This window comes from Amblyomma mixtum, chromosome 7 (assembly GCF_055824585.1).
Source record: "Amblyomma mixtum isolate Tamu chromosome 7, ASM5582458v1, whole genome shotgun sequence".
Taxonomy (NCBI): Eukaryota; Metazoa; Arthropoda; class Arachnida; order Ixodida; family Ixodidae; genus Amblyomma; species Amblyomma mixtum.
Genome location: NC_143018.1, coordinates 70246425 through 70266467, shown reverse-complemented (window position 1 = coordinate 70266467; position 20043 = coordinate 70246425). Strand labels below are relative to the sequence as shown.

At 42.9% G+C, this 20043-nt stretch overlaps 1 long non-coding RNA gene across 1 annotated transcript; it reads left to right on the top strand.

Moving 5' to 3' along the window:
• The first annotated feature begins 11 nt into the window (after nucleotides 1–11).
• On the top strand, nucleotides 12–10916 carry LOC149336399 (uncharacterized). Its single transcript, XR_016284271.1, has 3 exons — nucleotides 12–1890; nucleotides 3706–4010; nucleotides 8810–10916. It is a non-coding gene; the product is annotated as an uncharacterized LOC149336399 (long non-coding RNA).
• Nucleotides 10917–20043: the final 9127 nt, after the last annotated feature.

Here is a 20043-nt window from a genome sequence, read left to right as displayed (position 1 = left end):
CACGATTTTTTTTTTTGAAGTGTGTTTGTTTATTTAATATTCCCTAGGAAAGTGTGATGTGTGTATTTCGTCATATTTGCACTTCTCTTGTGTATCCTTAGAGTACACCTGTAAACGTTTCTGGTTTTGAAGAGAATTCATTTTCTTTTGTCTTGATGTGTGCCGTGCCTTCCAGTTTCATACTTTGACTTGTGAAAGAGTTCCTTGTATTGTGGTGTTGAGTAATCTCTCACATTCAGTGTCATTGCTGAAAAGTTGTGAAAGGGTTTTTGTGTTTTCTGTTCACATGATATATCTCATGCATAGCTGTTGCGTTTTGATACTTCTGGGTTCTTGAATATGTGATGGGAATGTTAATGCTTTTCTTCAATTAGTTGCCTGGAGTTTGCGGTATTTTTTTTTTCTTTTGGCTGTGCTCCTAGTAAGAGTATTTCAGAAAGGCTTAACCTGGTACCCTTGATGCTGAGAAATAACTATTGTGTGCATTATGGCAATAACTAACAACATGCAAAATTAAATCTGGTTGTTATTGGAATAGTGGTCAGTACTGGGCATATGTAAGGGAGTACTAGTATATGAATTATAATACTCTGAAACTTTTTCTTTGCACTAGTAATCAGACATGGCCTTCAGAAAAGTGCGCAAATTTCGAAAGGAGCGATAGGCTTGCTGATTTCATCAATTTTTCCGTCTTGAGCGTGGAAAATGCAACTACCATAATCTTTCTACATTAGTTCTGTTTGTCTGCCAAGCCAGTGGACTGACAGGGTTGTATTGGAAAAGCAGCACATTTGTTACACTGCCTGAATTGAAAATCTTAGGTGGTTTATTTTTAATTTGCTGTCACATTCCTAGTACCTTTAAAGCTTGCCTCTACATTTAGAGCATCACGTAGCCATTAGCAGTACAAACTATTTGTACACATCTTATTAAATTAATACTGCCGAGTGTGCCACGAATAATACTTTCAGTATGCCTACCTTTTACATGTAGTTCACCACACTCATTGAAGTACTGCAGTGGAGTTGCATGTTTAATTTTTCTATTATTTTTTTTAATTTTGAGCAGCTGCTTTCAGTAGAAGCAGCTTGGCTATACTTGATCACAGTTGCACCCGCATCACAGTGGAGTGTGCAGATGATTGACAAGAAGTGCAAATGCTTGTTGTAATGTATTCATCTTGTTCATGCACAGTATTGCGGTAAATCATCTCCATGTGTTAAACAGGAATAATAAATAGCAGGTTGGTAGATTTCTGTTGACTGGACTCGATTTGAAGCTTTACTGTTGCGAGCAAAAGAGATTCGTTTCAATTTCAAGCCTGCCTTCACGTGGAATTTCTGTGGCGACCGCGCACAGTGACCTTATTAAGCTTGGAAGTGTTAAGTGTCATTTTTATCTTTAGAATTGCTGCATTTATTGTAAAGGCTTTGTTCTTGAGGCAGGATGAAGTGCAGAAAAAGCATTGGCATGATTCAGTAGGCGTTCCTCATGGACAAAAGTGAAAAGTGCTGTAGCCATGGTGGATTTATAGGGAACCAAGCAGCTGTTGCATTTACACGTGCCGTCGCGTTCACCTGTGTTGTCGGCTTCGAGGTCAGGCTACCGTTAGAGCCCTATGCCAGTCAGAAAAGTTTGCAGCAATTCATGTGGTGCCAAATTGCATGCTTTTCTTTGGAATCGAGTTCCCTTTTCTTTTTTCTTTTTTCCAGTATTAGTCTTAGTGATCTGAGAGGATCAAGTGAATTTTTCTTTTTTCGTTGACATCTCTGCCCGTGTTGAAGATGAGACTTATCTCCTCAGTATCCTGTGCAAGGCTGTGAGTTCCGTGCATATCTTTTGTGAATGGTCATCGTCGAGTGTGGCATTGAAGAGTGTGCATTGGAGAAGGTAGGTGGTCAACTGGTACTCTGGCGAATCATGCGGTGTAGTCAGCTTCTGTTGTGGGTGTTTCGAAAAGTCTCGCCTCTGTGCTGCCATGCTGCTTCCTTCGAAGTAGCACATACTTTTCTTTGTGCTTTATTGTCCAATCTTCTAGCCTTTCATGTGTGGAGCTGTGCAGAATGCTGCTTGCGCACTCAATTCTGTGCTTACTTTGCATTCTTGCAAACTTCACTGTTCTGTTTGTGCAATTGACTGGGTGCCTTGGAAGCACTCGGCTGTAAGCTTGCATGCTGCTGGGTTTAAACCCAAGCCTTGTCATTAAGCGTGACAACAGCCAAGTGATAAAGGAATTTGTGGTGAACAAATATGCTTCGAGCGCTTCACGGTAGTGACGTCAGTACTGTTTTCTCCTGTGACAGCATGACTGTGTATGTAGACTTTTAAGCTTTCATTGTGTCTTTAAAAATGCCATGTGGTCTTGGAAGTGTACTTTTGCAACTTTCATATTTGGAGTTTTGTGGCTGTGAGAAAAAGCAACAAAGTATCCTTCTAAGACTCTCCGTGCTTCGTTTCAGCTTTTGGAAGGCCAACTACCTACATTCGTTCCTTACTAAGCTGCATAATTTTCTGCTTCTACCTGACAACTGGATCTTGTGCAGACTGCTTGTGACTTTTTGCTTACTACTTGGGCTGTGCAGCATGACAGTGGTGTGTATTGTGTTATGTGCTGAGAAAAACATTTTGTGTACTGCGGTTGGTGTTTTGAGGCCTTGACAAAATGCGCATTGTGCCCTGTATCTTGGAGTACAAGCAGCGCCTGATGCAACTGCTGCTCTTGTCCTTTATGTTTTCCGAGCATTGGCTTGTGTAGCTGTTTTGCAGACAGTTTGAAGTCTGACAGTCAGCTTGCTTTGGAACATTGTCTCTGTTGTTTCCGTTCGTTGTGTGTGTGTGTGCATGTGAAAATGCCTGGCCTGTTTTTTTTTTGTTTTATCAGTGTTTTTCCTTCTTCTGATCATAATTTTCCACTGGCTCTTTCCTTTATTTTAATCAGTTATAGCTGATACGTGTTGCTAGTTTTCATTCTTCTAGTTTATCTGTTTCAGTCAGTCATCCTAGCTCTTAGTTCTTGCAAATAAGTGCTTTGCCTTTATTGATGTGTCAGCTGTCTGCATAGGAGAGCATTTTATTTTGCTTACTGTGTGCCATTGAAGTGGCTGGAAAATTTGTGCGAATTCTATAGTTTTACTAAAGGAAATCTTTTGTTTTACCTTAGGTACAAGCCAGCTGATTATGCCAAGGTTAAGCTTGAAACCTTTGTAAGATGAGATCTAAAGCAAAGCACCTGAATATAAAGATCTTTATCCATATATCTAAAGCCAGGGGTCTAAAGTGAGGGCCTAAAGCAAGGTCTAGAGCCAAGGGTGTAAATTGAGGGGTGTAAAGCAAAGGTCTAGAGCCAGGGGTATGAATCAAGAGGTGTAAAAGGGGTCTAAAGCAACGGTCTAAAGCCAGGGGTGTGAATTGAGGGGTGTAAAGCCAGGGGTGTAAATTGGGTATGAATTGAAGGGTGTAAAGCCAGGGGTGTGAATCGAGGGGTGTAAACGGAGGGGTGTAAAGCCAGGGGTGTGAATTGGGTGTGAATCGAGGGGTGTAAAGCCAGGGGTGTGAATCGAGGGGTGTAAACCCAGGGGTATAAAGTCGGGTGTGAATTAAGGGGTGTAAAACCAGTGATCTAAAGCTAAAGAGCTATGAAAACCTCTGCAGCACTTCGCTCTTGGAATGTCCTTTTGCTCATACGTTCTTTTTCTTGCACTGCAGCACCAGGTAAGGAGGCAGTTGAGCCACCTCCGAAGCCATTATATGTCCAGGTTGGCAACCGTTACCGTTGCCTTCGATGCGGCTACAGCTGCCCCAGCAGTTCCAGAGCCGCCAGCCATGTACAGGCTCACAAGTCCGAGAAGCCCCTCAAGTGTTCCGTGTGTTTTGCTTCATATACCGAGAAGCCAGCCCTGATGAAGCACTTGCGCACACACATTCGTGGACTGGCAGCAGCTGCTAAAGTCAATCTAAATCATGCTCGGGCACCAAAGAAGCCCGGATAGTCGGCTGGAGTGACTGCACCAGTGAGTCTCGATGTGTGGTTGACTGGTTGTGCCTGTTTCCGATTAGGCAGCTGATTCAAACAGGTGGCGTTTTTTTTTTGGTTTGGTTTGGTTTGGTTTATGGGGTTTAACGTCCCAAAGCGACTAAGGCTATGAGAGACGCCATAGTGGAGGGCTCCGGAAATTTTGACCACCTGGGGTTCTTTAACGTGCACTGACATCGCACAGTACACGGGCCTCTAGAATTTCTCCTCCAAAGAAATTCTAGCCGCCGCCGCCGGGATCGAACCCGCGTCTTTTGGGTCAGCAGCCGAGCACCATAACCGCTGAGCCACCGCGGCGGCGTGTTTTTTTTTTCTGTTGTTGTTGTTCCTGAAGTTTTTTGAGTGGCTGTCTTGACTGTGTGTGCTTAATGTGTAGGAAATATTGGGAGGGCTGGCAGTAGTAGTAGTAGTAGTAGTAGTAGTAGTAGTAATAGTAGCCATTTTAAACTAATAAGACTGGTTGCCTCTAACCATGGACTCACAGCAAAGGCACCTCAAGGAGGCCAAGCTTGTTGAATGTGCTGACTGCCAGAGAAAACGTATGGGCACTATGCGGGGCACACATTTCGCTCCCATGCATATTTTACAAGGAGTGTGTCCAAAAGATTAGACATAGCACATTCTGAGTTGAATCCAGAGAAATAGCGATGTCATTCATTTCTAATAGTTGCTCTTGGTAACTGAGTGGGCATGGGGACTGGACACCTCTGGGTCAGCACAAAAGCCGAAGCTACTTACAGTCATTCCCATTTCATCCTTTTAACTCTTTGAGGGTCGAATTATTTTGAAGAAAACTTTCCCAGGTGGTCAAATTACTTTATTGCAGATCTTGAATCTACAAAATGTATATAATCGAGAATAAATAGTAAAAAAAAATTCGGAACAGTACTTTGGTGACAGCATCACTCACAACTGGAAAATGTTCAATAGAATAGAATAGCAACAGTGATAAGCAAGCTAAGAGCAGCACCAATAAAGATAGAAATCAACTTTCGCCGCCTCTGCAAAACAGTGCCCACAAAGAGAAAACACGTTTCGCGCGACTCCGTTGCGATCCCGCGGCGGCATCGAAACCGCGTAGGCGCGTTGGCACAGAGGGCGAGAATACCTCGCGAGCAACGGTGATGCGCAAGCTAAGAGCAGTGCCAATAAAGATAGAAATCAACTTCGGCAGCCCAGCAAGATAGTGCTGACAAAAAAGAAAACTCAAATTTCGCGCGACTCCGTTGCGATCACGCGGCGAAACCAAAACTACAAAAGGTGTGTTGCCGCAGTCTGTGCCGCCGCGCTAAAGCTAGACATAAGTTCTGCTTATCTCCGTAAGAAGGCAGCACAAAATTCAAACACTTCTTGTAAGTCCTAAGAGGTGGCAGCACCCCCCAGTGAGCACGCATTGTTCTTTCGGCGCAAAATTTCAAACGGAAGATCGAGACCGTACCCGTACGGCAAAGACCTTGCGGGGCAGAAAACCTCCGCCGTACATATACGGCAAAAACCTTCAAAGGGTTAACACTGTAGCATTTGTCTGTAAGACAGCGAGTGCAAACTTGACCGCTGTGTCGCTACTGCACTGCCCGTGTTGCCTTGTTCTCTGTCTGTGAGCCGTTACAGCAGTGCTTACTGGCTAAAACATTGCATTACTCTATACAAACAAGCTGGCTTGATCACTGGCCGTAGCAGTCATTGTTCATTGAGAGTGATTTGTGCACGTACTTGAGCAACAAGGGTCTGTGGTGTGGTCAGAAATGACAGGTGATTAAAGTTAATTCACCAGCTTCCATGACAGTGCCTCTCAAATCCCCTGACCCATGGTGTTCTTTCCAAAACCTGGAAGGATTGACTGACCACCAGAAAACAAGACAAAATTGCAGTGGAAGTGAAAGGTTTTGCCTTATGCAGAAAGAGGTTTGGTTTGGTTTATGGGGTTTAACGTCCCAAAGCAACTAAGGCTATGAGAGACGCCGTAGTGGAGGGCTCCGGAAACTTCGACCACCTGGGGTTCTTTAACGTGCACGGACATCGCACAGTACACGGGCCTCTAGAATTTCTCCTCCAAAGAAATTCAACCGCCGCGGCCGGGATCGAACCCGCGTCTTTTGGGTCAGCAGCCGAGCACCATAACCTCTGAGCCACCGCGGCAGCCCTTATGCAGAAAGACCCAAGCACTATTATATTACTGTTCAAATGAGGGGCTGTAATGTTGAAGCCGCTCAGAAAAATGTCAAATAGGAAATGACTCAAAATAGTGTAGTAATATATATTCTGATCGTGTGACCACACTTTGATGTATGCAACCTTGCTTTTATCAGACACTCAGGCTCTGTTGTGTGTCTTGTTTATTGTTTGGGCTGTTCTTGGCACATACGCTGATATGAAGGAAGGTTATGTTAAATTGTGACATTGTGCTATTGGCGATGTATGGTGCTTTCAAGAGGCATCAAATCAAATTGTAAAATGATGCAGGTGTCCGTTAAACCTTAAGGGCACCGTCTGGTGTAAGAACCACATTTTAAAAGACCAGTATTTTTCTGCGTCTATGGTGACATTCTTTTTTCGTTTCTTGATTTAGCCGGTTATCATCTCTAGTGTGAACTGCATGTCTGTCGCATAGCCCACAGATAAGGAGAAGTTTTCAGTTTTTCATAGCGTTATTGCTTTATGAATACTCCTTAATGCTATTACTGTAGAATAAAGAACATTGGATGCATTACAGAAGAACAGGGTCCTCTAAAATCAGATTTGAGTTTTTTTTTCTTTTCATCCAGGCAGTCTGCGTTTTCAGTTTATTTGCCATTCACTAATGGGCTTAGGGGTTGACTGGGCTGGATTGCCTCTGGCAGCTTAATGTTATTAGCATGAAAGGAACATCTGCAAGAGGTTTTAGTTACACTTCTCAATGGCAGCTTACAACTACTGCACTGTTTCATGATGTCGTTGTCCACGTTCTTGCTTATCCTGCTTGCACTGCTCATCACACATGTGCTTCAGGTGCAGTCTTTTAGTTTGTAGACGTGTCGAGATAAGCCACTTGTAATGCACGTAACAGTGTTTTTGTTGTGGCTTAAAGACGGTTCTCTACATTCTTTGTAAAGCGGCATTCTTACGTAGGCTTCCATGCCTTCATGTTATGGCTTGGGGAATATGTTGTCACATGTCATGGTGTCTGAATCCTCATGCTAACGTATTTTAAGGCACATGCTCATGTTTTCTTAGTTTGCTGGCTGCTTTTTGTGTGTGTGTGTGTCTGGGGGGGAGGCGTGTGTGTGTGAGTGAGTGAGCGAGAGAGAGCGTGCAACCATGTGATCCTTGTTGCTCTGCAGTGCTAATTTTTGGATGTTTTCTTGGTGCATATTGTGCTTGTACGTTTTCATTTTCTTATTTTCCCTCTTAAAAGCAATAGCTGCCTTTTTTTTAGCCTTGTCTCTGACCCTTAGTGGCAGCTTTATGAGGCTAGTTTGCCTTGGCGTTTGGTCCTGTTTCCTCAGTGTACATTTTTTTTCTTTTGCAAGGAAGGTGTTTTTTTTCTTCTATTATTACATATAACAGCTGTTCTTGCGAGAATGTAATCAGTCCTTTGAGGGAAGGTGAAACAATCCCTGTTGCTGAAGAGAAACCTATGCCAAAATTTCATTGGCAGAAGGTTGCTTCCTCAGGCTATTGATTGGGCATGGATTTGTGAAAGTTAACCATTTGTCGACGAATGGATTCACTTCAAAATTTTCTTCATGTTTACTGCATGCTGCTAAAAACGTGTACTGGGGAGGAAAGGGACTGGCACACACAAAGCACACTTCACGTGTTTAAGTCGTTGCCTTATCTGCATATGTTTTGTTTAAATGGGGACGAGGGTCTTAAAACTAATTTATTTATGCCTTAAATCTCGCTAAATTTTGCATACAGATGTGATTTTCTCTTCTGACTCCAAAAACATAATCATAATTGAGCTTAGATCAAAAGTTATATTAAAGTGTAGAGTGTAGTTAGGTAATTTCTTGCACAGCTTTAATGAACTTCCTCATTGCATTTTGTTACTTTTCATTTATTACATGAATTGATAGCCAGAGATACCTGATGCAATTCTTACTTCCTTTGTTTAGACCACGTATAAATAGCAGTTTACAATTAGCTTAACGAGTTGCAGTGTCAAATACTGCAACCTTTTACTTTCGACGACGTAGTATACCAGCTGTAGGGGTGCGTTTATTAGGCGTCCTCAAGAGACCGAACCGCCGTGCACGATCTGGCAGCGTAGACGGGCGTAGCCAGCACCAAGAGAGCGGGGCAACTTCGTCGTTGTCAGGCGCAGCGTAGTGTCGGCACTTCGTCGTCGTCAGGTGCAGCGTAGTGTCGGCGCATGGCGGTAGCGGAACCTGTCACAGTTGGCACACTACACAGCTTAATAAAACACGTCACCGGGTATGGGAACTCTCTGGCTATCAATTCATGTAATTAAAAGCAACAAAATGCGATGAGAGAGTTCATTAAAGCTGTGTAATAAATTGCCTTATTGCGCTCTAGACTTTGTAAGATAACTTTTGATCTAAGACCACCTGCTCAATTATGATTACGTTTTTGGAATCGGAAGAGAAAAACACATCTGTATGCAAAATCTCATGAGATCCTAGCTATAAATAAATTATTTTAAGACCCTCATCCCCCCCGGGACGCACAGTAAACAAAAGTGTAGAACCAGCTAGCGTCTTTCAGTTAGTACCCGAGTTTTCCCTGGCGCTGCTGGCTCAGTACACTTTCTTTTCTTTTTTTTTTCCTATACAGCGCCATCGAGCCCCGACGCTTCGCAGCTGTACGTCCGGACTGCTAAAGGCTACGAGTGCTGCCTCTGCAGCTGTGTCACTGTCACCAACTACAATGCTGTCAGCCACGCACGAACCCACACCGGTGAGAAACCCTTCGGGTGCCACCTGTGTCCCTATCGGAGCTCCCGCCCGGCGACCCTCAAGAGGCACCTGCTCATTCACAATCGCACCAGCGACTCGGCTCTTTGCAACCCGTGAATTCCGCGTTCCGTAACCGCTTTGCCATATTTGTGACTGCAACCAGGCTTGGACACCAGTACTACTATCTCACCATCTCTCAGGCAGGCAACTTGTGTAACCATCTAGCTTTGCAGTGGTACTGGCTACCTGTGTTTGTTATTGTTGCTGATTGTTCTACGATACTCAGACTCGGCCAATATTCCCATTCTCAAACGTCAAAAGTCTTCAAGTCCTTATGATCTCAGTATTTTGAGGGCTGTTCAGAGGTAAGGAGAAATAATCAAAATTGAGGGACGTGGGAAAGATTGTTGCCAAGCTCTTTGTAAAGAATGTGCCTCATTTTAAATCTGATGTAAGAAAAAAAGAAGACGACGGTGTGGAAGTGCAGATGTGGCTGTTTATTACGAAGTGGCTTGCAGTCATTCTAACTATGGCGTACAGTGGAGTGGAGCCTGGGGAAATTTGAGCTTTAATGACTCTTTTCAGCAGAACAGTGGTACGCCTTTAGTGGGGGAGTATTTACTCATCAACAGTTGTAAGCATGTGGAGTCTTCAGATAGTGCCATTCTGTTGCTTTACTGCACAAGTACAAAGTGTTGCTTATATTTGAAAAATGCTGTTTGTTCTTGTTTAAATGTGTGTGTGTGAAGAGTTGTTCAACAGTTGTGAATTTGGATTGTATGTCTAGTCACTGTACCTTTGGAACTGCCTTTATACAGGCAACTTTGCCTTGCCAAAGGTTTTTGTTTTTTGCATGGGAACAATGCATGTATGGCAGGTTGGAATTTAAACTTGTGTCCTCTGAAATCAGGAATTTTTTTTGCATTAAGAGTACCAGTAGAGTGAGTTATGTGCATATATATGTACAGGGATTCTTTGATACAGGGAATTCAGGGATTCTTGGGTTAACATTGGGGGGAAAGGAATCTGTGTATGCTTTAAGAACTGGCTGTACCAGTTCTCAAGTTCAGATCTCTTTTTCTCTTTTTCATGTTTGGTTGGTTTTCTCATTTGAGTTTTCAATGGATAAAACGATGTTGAATTACCCTAGCAAGGTGATTACTGCATTGCATTAGCAAGGTTGTGAGAAACTGTCCTGTCTGGCGACTGAGTTGAAGGTCTACCTGTGATCCATTCATGTCATGCATAGGCAAGACACGCAATGTTGTAATTGCCTTCTTAGTTGCAAATACTTGTGATATGCTTGATTTTGGTCTGTGTGAATTATGTTTGCTATTTTGTGAACAATTTAACATTCCACTTAGATGTGGCATAGCATTGGTTATTTTTCATTTTGTGATTTTTTCATAACCTTTGTTTTTTGTTTGTCTGTTTGTTCTACATTTACTTTAAAGTATGTTAAAGATGAACTTGTCTTTATCTCTTTTTGTGTGTTGCTGTGAAAATTGTATTTTTGTGTGTATGTGTTCCTCTTTGCTAAAGCCTATAAAGAGTGCTCTTTGTTGTTCTGTTTGGGCCCAAAGGTGTCTGATCAGTTTGTTTTTTGCTGAAATTGTCGACGTGATAGTGTCTTTTCAAGCTGTAGTAGGCTTGCTGTGTGTTCTCTGTTCCATGCAATAAAAGTGGCTTGAAAAGACTGGGCTGAAGTGCGTTGACCCCATGAGCTAGGCTTGAAAAATGTGAAATACCTACCTTCATTTTGAAATGCCTTCACTGCACATATTTGCCATGTGTGTTAGTAACCGAAGTAAACCGAGGTCTCTGAATGTTACGTCACTTGTCATCGTAGTTATGCGAGCTGTGACTAACTTGAGTGGTTGCTTTTTGTGTATATTCAATGAACCAAAAAGAATACAGTAGCATCTTGTTCGCGACGATGAGACGGAAAATTTTTGAATGTGCGACCTAGTTTGGTCCATGTGATTGACAGGGGGGGGGGGGGGGGGGGGGGGGGGGGGGGGGGGGGGGGGGGGGAGCTGTCAACAAAATCACTACATGTTTTGCACCCCTCAGTGTTTGCTCTTTCTAGTTGTCCGTGCAACCTGCTTCAGTTTGTTAGATTACTTTTAATGCAGTGCAAAAAATAGCAATGTGAACGCAGTACATTGGCTAGTGCAAGTCGTCTCCACAAATTATTGCAAGTGGTGAACAGTGAAAGCAGTGGCAGTTGCAGCATGAATTAGATAAGAAGTCTTAAAATATGGAAAGCAGGATGAGCTTATGTGCCTCAGTGAAAACAGAGATATAGAAAAGAAAACAGAAAAGCCAAGAAAGCGGTGTGCTGCCTTCCAGTCTTTGCAAAGATTTGAGAAAGACAGCGCTTTGGTAGGTAATTGCAATTTCTTGTTCATCAGAAACATTCTCGATAGTGGTTTATTCTGCCGAGCACATTAAGCAAATTATCACCTTTTGCTTTCAGTTGTTGGTCAACTGTGCCTTGCTATGCCGTTAACTAGCCATCCCGCTTGGCTCGTTAGGTCTAAATTAAGATATGGCGTGTGTAAACGAATAGACTTGTGTTTTTATAGGGTCTTGACGATTGTTCGAAATTAAAGGAATGGAAGAGCATGTGGAAAAGTTCCTGATGAACTAGCTCCAACTTCTTTGGCTATTTCAGTGCAAGTTTCTGAAGGAATGCATTGTTGAGTGACATTGAGGAAGAGCTGAATTAACAAGATGGGGTACTGCACACAAAAAAAGAACATATCCAAAATTCTTTATGAATATACAACACTATCATGCTGGAATAAGCACTGCAAGACTTGGTAACTGCCTAAGAATGACAGTTGCAAGTTTATTGCTCATAGCACACTTCATGATGCATAAAAGAAGCCTATGCTTCTTGCACTTAAATATTTATTTTTTCAATATACTTTGAGAAGTGTCTCTTTACTATAAAAATATTTTTGCTGCTTTGTCAGGTTTTTTTTTTTTTATTAATATGAGCAAAAGTTAGGCTGAGCGTGACAAAAGGGTAGGATTTGGCTGCAATCTTTTTTGAATGCCTACATTTTTGTTGCTTGTGTTTAGCTGGTTATAATCTTCTCTAGTGGTTTTCACACGGTATGTAATTCAGATATGCATTTTGCATTGTGACAGCTCTTATGTAAGTGCAATTTATATCTGTGATCAGAGGTTCTGTTTGCTGGAATGGTATAGAAAGATTTTGGAAAAAGGAAAAATTAAGGAAAAAAAAATAACTTGCTCTGAAAAGAGATGTGCACTGTGTGTGCCGTTAGGGGAGGAACGAAGGGAATTAGAGAGGGGAGAGAGTAATGTCACTCTCCTGCTACTCTGATGGTATTCATCTGCTTGCATGTTTAAAATTAATCCCAAATTGTTAATTGGGTGGTAGTTGTCACTTAGAATATGTTGCGCAGAAATTATTGCATGGTTCATGGCATTGCTTGTATAGCTCTGTCGAAGCCAGATCTAGTTTGATGTTTACTGCTTGTAGGTTATGATGTGTGCATCTCGTGTGCTGAGTTTAGACTAACAGTGATTTCCATCTTGGTGTAAGATGCATTTTGGGGGTGTAGTTTTTGTGTTTTTTTTTTTTTTTTCAGGTGTTAATGTAATGCAATGCTTGAATTCTGTCTGCTATGCTACTCACAGTGTCTTGTGAGGTCATCTGGTATACTTAATTACTGAAGACTTCACCAAGCTCATAGAAGATTTCCTGGACAGATAGTGACACCTATGGTACCACTGTTACTACGGTATCACTATGGTATCACAGTGATACCTATGGTATCACTGGTGGTGTGGCTAGGTAGAGAAATGTGACTTGCAGTTAGTTTTCTAGTGAGAAGGAAAGTAGTGTAGGGAGGCATCAGGTACTATTTGGTACTCAGGGATATTGTTTTTGACAGCAGAAAGACTTGAAATTCATTTGTCCTTTTGGTAGCTTTACTTTTACAGCAGAAAAAAAACAATCTGCTGGTCTGTTTGGCCTTTAATGCAATGAAGGCTTTTCCAGTAGCGCCAGGCTGCCTTTCGTGTAGTTTTCTGTACATTTAGGAGCATTGTACTATGTACACAGCTGTTTCTTATTTAGGTGTCGCCCTGTTTACAAATAAAATGTGATGTAGGCATGCAGAAAGGCTTATGACAGTAGTTCGCAAATTGTTTCCTTTCTTATTTTTTTTTTGGTCTGTTGATGAAGCCACATAGATGTGCCATGTGGACCAATTCAACTTCAGCACTTAAAGGTGCACTGAAGAGGAATCTGAACTCATGTCTTTGCCACGGCAGCTCGATCTACACGTTCCCAGCATTCTTAGAAACTTCGATTTATTGCCCTGTGCAGCTTATTTCCCTAATTAAATTGTCCGGCTTCCGCCTTTCTTTTAATTCCCCAAATACGATGGCAGGAGTTGACCAACGCATGGAGTGCCATTCAGGCATTCGCATGGCGACTTTGCTTTTGCTTTCATTTTGTTTCTTTTAGGTTTCCGTGAATAAATAAGTCTAATCAGAGACTACATTGCTGCAAATTAGGCCCACGGAAATAAAAATACGAGTGGACTCATTACTTTTGCCAATCACTACGTATCACTCCGCCGATGGCAGAATGGCAAGCCGCCACGGGACTGGGTGAAAGGTTGGTCAACTCCTCCCACTGTTTGCGGGGAATTAAAAAAAAAAAAAAGGCAGGAGCTTTACTTTAATTCGATTTAAATTAGGGAAATCGGCCGCACAGGGCAATAATTCGAAGTTTCCAAGAATGCTCGGAACGTGTAGATCGAGTTCCAGTGGTAAAAATACGAGTTCAGATTATTCTTCAGTGCACCTTTAAGTGTGTATTAACCAGTAGGAAGGACTGCTGCTTTTTGACACTGGCACCCGTTTTAGGCACAACTGTTTAAAAGTGCAGTGATACAGTGCAGCAAAGCGGTGCATGTTCGTTGGCAGGAGGAATGCTTGTGTGGTTGTTCTTTCATGTTAAAAAAAAAAAAAAATGCGAGAGAGAAATTAATTATAATTGCATCAAAAATTTTTTGTTTTCACAACACTCCTCAGGGCTCGACAGTCCAATTGAGCGGTGTTCAAGTTCTCTTCGCAGTTGTGCCTGAAAATCAGTGGTCTATGAGAATGCTTTCTTTACATTGATGTTGCCATAGCCATGAAGACAGTTGTGGTAAAACCGTGCATCCCATGCTTCCAGGGTCCAGGAGAGGCGGTAGCTCGGAGCCACTGTTCACAGTTGCCGCCAAGGTGCGGACCTGCCGGATATGTGGCTATGCCACCAAGAGTTCCTTCAACATGACGACACACCTGAGGACACACACAGGCGAGAAGCCGTTTCAGTGCCGCCACTGTTCGCGTGCCTTTGCGCACCCGAGCAACCTTCGGAGCCACTTGGTGACTCACACGCACCGAAGCCAGCACAGGCACAGGTGCCTCATCTGCGGCACGGAATTCCGAGGGGAGAATGAACTGATGCGGCATATGCGGGTACACTTGCGCAATCCTTTGTGAAAGGGCTGACGGATTAGTCACTGCGGGTGGGGACATTGATATTGCAGCCTGTGCAGAACGAGATGACGTCGTTTTTGCCCGAGCATGTCTCTTCGTTATTGTATGTCTCTTCAGAGGATTTAGCTTACATGTCGGGAGGCCTTATTAAAGATGAACTTAGTGGTTCTTGTTTGCTGGTTTAAAGGTGCACTGAAGAGGAATCTGAACTTGTCTTTTTGCCGCGGGAACTCGATCTACACGTTCCTAGCATTCTTAGAAACTGCGACTTACTGCCCTGTATAGCCGATTTCCCAAATTAAATCGAATTAACGTCCGGCTCCCGCCCTTTTTTTTTAATTCTCCCTCGTACGGTGGGCGGAGTCGACCAACGCGTGGAGTGCCTTTCACCCAGTCCCGTGGCAGCTTGCCGCTCTGCCATCGGCGGAGTAATACGTAGTAGTCCGTAGTAGCAAATAGTCCGCGCGTATTTTTACTTCTGCGAGCTTATTTTGCGACTATATTATCTGCGAATGAAACTATTTATTCACGGAAACCTAAAAAACAAAATAAAGCGAAAGCAAAGCCTCCACGGAGCTGGCTGCAAGGAACTTCATGCGTTGGTCGACTCCGCCCATCGTACGAGGGAGAATTAAAAAAAAGGGCGGGAGCCGGACGTTAATTCGATTTAATTAGGGAAATCGACCATACAGGGCAATAAGTTGCAGTTTCTAAGAATGCTAGGAACGTGTAGATCGAGTTCCCGCGGCAAAAAGACAAGTTCAGAATCCTCTTCAGTGCACCTTTAAGGTAGTAGCAGCAAGTACGACTAGGATTTCATGAACATGGCAGTAGCGCTGCAACTGTTACAGTGATCAAGACTTGATTGTTCTTTTAAAAAATTCCTGGCCAGAGTGCACAGTCACTGGGACTGGCCAGAGAGATGTGAGTGCACTGTTAAATTTTTTAAATTGAGATGTCTGATGACAATGCTTAGTGGCATGTTGTGCCAGTGCTTAGAAATGATGGCAGCTGGCGTGTTAGAATCCGTAGCTTTATTTTGCCTTCTACAGCAACAGTTCTATACAAGACCTTCTCTGCAGTGTGTGTGTGTATGGGTGTCACTGTTGAGTGTCACAATCACAGGCCCTTGTATTCGCCTGCTGACCAGTGTGGATGTTCATGAGGGAAGTGTGAACTGGGCAGTGCATCCTTGTGAGAATATATACCACACATTCTCGTTAGGCGCAGGCTGTTTTGGGAATGGCTAATCACATTGGGGTTGGAGCACAATTATCAATGTCACTTCCTTGCCTATTGGAGGTGGCAAAAACTCAAGGAGTATGTTTTTTTGAAGTTAAATGGCGTAGTCAGTTTCACTTTCTCGTTAGGCTCGTTGAGAGGCAGGCATCTCCATTTGTGTGATCTTTCTGCTGCATATGTTGCATTAAATTGGGCCGTATATCATCTCTGCAGATGTGAACACAGGTGTATTTGCTAGTGCTTTAGGCTTGCATGCTTCAGTGTCCATGAGGCGTAGGCATTGGTAGGCCTGGGGACAATTTCCGGTTTCTACATTAGCGTCTGCAGAATTTCGTTCATTTGTTTTTAAAATGCAGTTTGAATGTTTTGCTTTTTTTTTTATTGCTAAGGCTCCCATGTTTCAGTGCTATCCTCATATTTGCTTGTTTTGTTATTCCACGTTCCTTGTTTTTTGTGCTGCCTCTGTGCCCTACATTACTATTGTGGGCTGCATGCAACTGGTCAGTGTATCCACGCACAAATGCACAGTGGTGTTTTTCGGTTGTTAGGAACCTTTATTTTTTACAGGATGAATGTGCTAGAAAACATGCACTTGATTGTAGTACTTGCCTATGCTAAAAGTTCTGTAATATGTGCATTTAAGTATGCATGTCTGCAGTTTTGTAAGGCTACTGATATTCGCAAGCAACCTTACTAATTACTCGGAATGGCAGAATAGTCTTGACACAAGAGCAAGCATGAACAGCAACTTCAGTTTTTTCTCTCTCTCTCTCTCTCTCTTCCTTGTCATGTGGCTGATTATGTTTTGTTAATATAGCAAAAAAAAACGGGCTTTTGCGCGTGGCAGGCTCATATTTCTGATAGCGCTGTTTCTCTAAAGGAAAGTCATTGTCTCAATTCCTGTCTGAAATGCTAGTTCTATCACGTGGCATCATTAAATACATTTGTTGGTATTACTCAAAATAGGTCAGAAGCTATGCCAGCTCTCTGACCATTGCAGTGGTTTTCTTGGAAGCAGCTGTGATGTCAGGTCAACTGTTGACATCCTTTGAGCAATATGTGCCCTCTTCTGGTATACCATTTATGCACAGTCATTTTTCCTAGGCATTGTAACATGTTTTGCTGCAGCTATTAACGACCCAAGAAGAGGTAGTCAGTGTGGTTCAGTAACGCTATCAGTTACCGGTAAGGGCAGCAGGGGCAGTTTTATTGCAGAGAGCTCTTGTGACCAACATAAAGCAGCTTGTGATTGTTGGTAATTGCCTTTCGGTGTCTGTGTGATTATGCAGTCCTTAAAGGTGCACTGAAGAGGAATCTGAACTCGTCTTTTGCCGCGGGAACTCAATCTGCACTTTCCGAGCATTCTTAGAAACTGCGATTTATTGCCCTGTGTGGCTGATTTTCCTAATTAAATCTAATTAACGTCCGGCTCCCGCATTTTTTTTTTAATATTCCCTCGTACGGTGGGCGGAGTCGACCAACGCGGGGAGTGCCTTTCAGCCAGTCCCGCGGCGGCTTGCCGCTCTGCCATCGGCGGAGTAATACGTAGTAGTCCGTAGAAGCAAGTAGTCCGCGCGTATTTTTATTTCTGCGGGCTTATTTTGCGGCTATATTATCTGCGAATGAAACTATTTATTCATGGAAACCTAGAAGACAAAATAAAGTGAAAGTAAAGTCTCCACGGAGCTGGCTGCAAGGCACTCCATGCGTTGGTCGACTCCGCCCACCGTACGAGGGAGAATTAAAAAAAAAAAGGCTGGAGCAGGACGTTAATTCAATTTAATTAGGAAAATCAGCCACACAGGGCAATAAATCGAAGTTTATAAGAATGCCCGGAACGTGCAGATCGAGTTCCCGCGGCAAAAAGACGAGTTCAGATTCCTCTTGAGTGCACCTTCAATGACATGCAAGGTCTAGTGGGAACCAAATGAATTAGAATACACAGATGTGATGAACTACTGTGATGCTGATGCAAATGCCTCCTACAGTTTTCTATGATTTGCTTTACTTTTGCATTCCAGGAGAAAATTTTCTGAAAAGAGCTTGTGCAACTAATTGGTGGGTAGTGTAGAAGAGAAACTCTTTTTTTTTTATCTTATGCGAGCTCTTATTAGCAAAACAGGCACCTTGCATATTTGTTTCTGGCTGTTTATTTTCTTGCTTAACCTGTGTAAGATAGGATCTTTGGGAAGGAGACTAAACATTCTTTTCAACAGAGTGAAGGAAACGCCGAACACTGGTTTGAGTAAAACCGTTGATTGGTGTTTCCTTTTTTCTGTTGAAATGAACTTAGTGCCTGACCAGATGAGATTTCATCAAACCTTGGGTTTGGACAAAGCATTGCACATAGAAACAGTCTGGTTGTAAAGCCTTTTTTTTTTTTTTGCCATGCCATGTGTGTGAAAAGTTTATCAGTGTGCTGCTTTGTGAATACATGGTCTGTTCTGAAAGTAGTAGGACTGATTTTTTTAAACAATATTTATTCAAGAGAATAGTACAAACGATTACAATTTTTCAAGATAGACCCCTTCCGCACCTACACGCTGCTGCCAATGAGTTTTACAGTTTTCATACGCCTCCAGGAACGCCTAGACCGGAATGCTGTTTAGCTCCCTCGTCACGGCCTGTTGAACCACCTCTACCAATCCGTGATGTTTCCCCTCGAGCGTCGATTTTATTCTCGGGAATAGAAAAAAGTCTGGCGGGGCCAAGTCGAGGCTGTAAGGGTGCTGAGGCAGCGTTGCCGCCTTGTGCTGGGCAACAAATCGGGGTCCTCATTCACATGATGAAGAAGATCCTACCGGTTGGCTTTTTCCTCCTCTGACAACACTCCCGGCACCAACTTCGCGCATGCTTTCCTCATGGATAAGTTTTCTGTCAGGATCTCAAAAATTTGGGTTTGAGGAAAGCTCAAGTCATCAGCAATCATTCTGATACCATTCTACGATCACTGTTAAGTAAATGTTGCACTCACTACACATTTTCGTTGGTCTTGCTGGTCGAAGGGCGTCTGGAGCAGTTGTCTTCCTCCACTCTTTCCTTACCTTCTCGGAAAAGCTTGTGCCACTCAAAAAACACCTGATCTACTCATGGAAGCATCACCGTAGGCCTCCTTAATTATGTTGTGAGTCTCTTTGCCCGTTTTACCAAGATTTACTCAAAATTTGAACGCGTATCGTTGATCCAGTAAACGCTCGACGATTCTGCGTGACGAGACGTTTCGACAGGGGTTCACAGTACAAGCGACCTCCTCTCTTCAACGGCCGAGAGCCGACTGCCGATTTTCCCCAGCATCCCCAATATCCCCCTTCAAGGATCCCGCACGCGCAGACCACCTCTCGTCCGCCCGTTCGCCCAGGAAAAAACCAGTCCTACTACTTTCAGAACAGACCCTGTATGTGTATAACTGGGATTTCGTTGCAGCATGTTTCATGATATTAATTCCGATAATCTCATTTGTAGATACTTGTTTCATGTTTGTTTTCATTGTCATTAGCATACCTATCGGAAATTAAGTTAAAAGTATTATGGGCATGTAATGAAATGTATGTGCATAATGTATGCACAGCACATTCTTTTTTGTGTGTGCCAGTTTTGGGGGGACTTATGATGGACAAGCTGCAAGCATGTTCTGAATGGTGTTAACGGTTGCATCACTTGACATTGAGTTTCATGTGATTGTCTTTGCAAAAATTGTTTCAAAATGTACTTGAGAATTTGTGCAGAGCGGTTATAAAGAACTTGCAAGAATTTTTAAGGCTTTGTGCTTGATGTGTTGAAAGCAAGGTGGCCAACATTTTGCTATTTCGACTGATTCAGTTGTGTTAAAGCTGTTCTTGAAAGTTTTAATGAGATTAATTCTTTTTTTTCGGGTTTGAGTTGTAGTTCTTGAAGTTTATTTTGTGTCATTTCCCTGGCTGAATTCCACTGTATGTGTCATTTTGTGAAGGCATACAGCTGCTTAGAAATAGCTTCGTTTCAAGTAATCGCTAAAGCGCTCTGATGTTTTCTTGCTAAAGTTTTTTCTAAAATGACAGAAATAATAGCTGTATAGTCAGATGATAGCTGTGAAGGATATAGCCGTGTGTTGTGGTAGCTTTGCCTCTGCATAGGAAACAATGCAGGAAAAAGCAAACGTGTACACAAGAGGTCTTAACTCATTCCTGAGCTTTAGCTCTTGCTCTGGTCGTTGTGAACGTCGTCTCGGCAGGTAGACTGCATGCATCTCCTCTTGCTCTGAAGACGAATGGTTTTGTTTCATCTCATGTGACTGCAGCTTTGGAGGTGTGCGCTTCGTGCTGATGTGTGCAGTTGTACCCTGGTGTTCCATTC